The following is a 1,930-nucleotide window of genomic DNA, read 5'->3' as shown; positions in this document are numbered from 1 at the left end:
TTATTTGACTTCAAAGTATACTATAAGTCTACAGTAGTCAAAACAGCATGGTTCTGGTAGCAAAACAGAGATATAGACCAGTGGAACAGAGCAGAGGCCTTGGAGCTAATGCCACACGTCTACAACCATCTGATCTTTGACAAACCTGACAAAAACAAGCAATGTGGAAAGGATTCCCTGTTTAATAAATGGTTTTGGAATAACTGGCTAGCCATGTGCAGAAAACAGAAACTGGACCCCTTCCTGACACCTTACACTAAAATTAACTCCAGATGGTTTAAAGACTTAAACATAAGACCTAACACCATTAAAACCCTAGAAGAAAATCTAGGCAAAACCACTAAGGACATAGGCATAGGCAAGGACTTCATGACTAAAACATCAAAAGCATTGGCAATGAAAGCCAAAATAGACAAATGGGATCTAACTAAACTCCAGAGCTTCTGTACAGCAAAAGAAACCATCATTAGAGTGAACCAGCAACCAACAGAATGGGAGAAAATTTTTGCAATCTACCCATCTGACAAAAGGCTAATATCAGAATCTTCAAAGAACTAAAACAGATTTACAGGAAAAAAACAAACAAACCCATTCAAAAGTGAGTGAAGGACATGAAAAGACCCTTTTCAAAAGAAGACATATGTGAGGCCAACGAACATATGAAAAATGCTCATCCTTTTCACAAGATGATGCCAAAAGCGAAGAGGGTAGCTCCTGCCCCTCCTAAAGCCGAAGCCAAAGTGAAGGTTTTAAAGGCCAAGAAGGCAGTGTTGAAAGGTGTCCACAGCCACAAAAAAAAGAAGATCTGCACGTCACCTACCTTCCGCCGGCCCAAGACACTGCGACTCCGGAGGCAGCCCAAATATCCTCTGAAGAGCGCCCTCAGGAGAAACAAACTTGACCACTATGCTATCATCAAGTTTCCGGGGACCACTGAGTCTGCCATGAAGAAGATAGAAGACAACAACACACTTGTGTTCATTGTGGATGTTAAAGCCAATAAGCACCAGATCAAACAGGCTGTGAAAAAGCTCTGTGACATTGATGTGGCCAAGGTCAACACCCTGATTCGGCCTGGTGGAGAGAAGAAGGCATATGTTCGACTGGCTCGTGATTACGATGCTTTGGATGTTGCCAACAAAATTGGTATCATCTAAACTGAGTCCAGCTGGCTAATTCTAAATATATGTATATCTTTTCACCAAGAAAAAAAGAAAAAAAAAAAAAAAAAAAACAAAGAAAAACGCTCATCATCTCTGGTCATTAGAGAAATGCAAATCAAAACCACACAGAGATACCATCTCATGACACTTAGAATTCATTAAAAAATCTGGAGACAACAGATGCTGGAGAGGATGTGGAGAAATAGGGTTATATTTACACTGTTGGTGGGAGTGTAAATTAGTTCAACCATTGTGGAAGACAGTGTGGCAATTCCTCAAGGATCTAGAACCAGAAATACCATTTGACCCAGCAATCCCATTGCTGGGTATATACCCAAAGTATTGTAAAACATTCAATTATAAAGACACATGTGCACATATGTTTATTGTGGCACAACCCAAATGCCCATCAATGAAAAACTGGATAAAGAAAATGTGGCACATATACAGCATGAAATACTATGCAGCCATAACAACGGTTGAGTTTATGTCCTTTGCATGGACATGGATGAATCTGAAAACCGTCATTCTCAGCAAACTGACACAAGAACAGAAAACCAAACTCCACATGTTCTCACTCATAAGTGGGTGTTGAACAATGAGAACACATGGACGCAGGGAGGGCAACATCACACACCAGGGCCTGCTGGGTGCTAGGGGGCCTAATGGAGGGATAGCAGTGGGTGGGGGATTGGGGAGGGCCAACGTTAGGAGAAATACCTAATGTAGATGATGGGGATATGGATGCAGCAAATCACTATGGCACG

General features: G+C 41.5%; 1 pseudogene; it reads left to right on the top strand.

Moving 5' to 3' along the window:
- Positions 1 to 659: 659 nt before the first annotated feature.
- On the top strand, positions 660 to 1,195 carry LOC116550062 (annotated as a pseudogene).
- Positions 1,196 to 1,930: the final 735 nt, after the last annotated feature.

Source organism: Sapajus apella, unplaced genomic scaffold (assembly GCF_009761245.1).
Source record: "Sapajus apella isolate SASKATOON/1434 unplaced genomic scaffold, GSC_monkey_1.0 scaffold7, whole genome shotgun sequence".
NCBI classification, from domain to species: Eukaryota; Metazoa; Chordata; class Mammalia; order Primates; family Cebidae; genus Sapajus; species Sapajus apella.
This window is presented reverse-complemented; position numbering and strand designations above follow the sequence as displayed.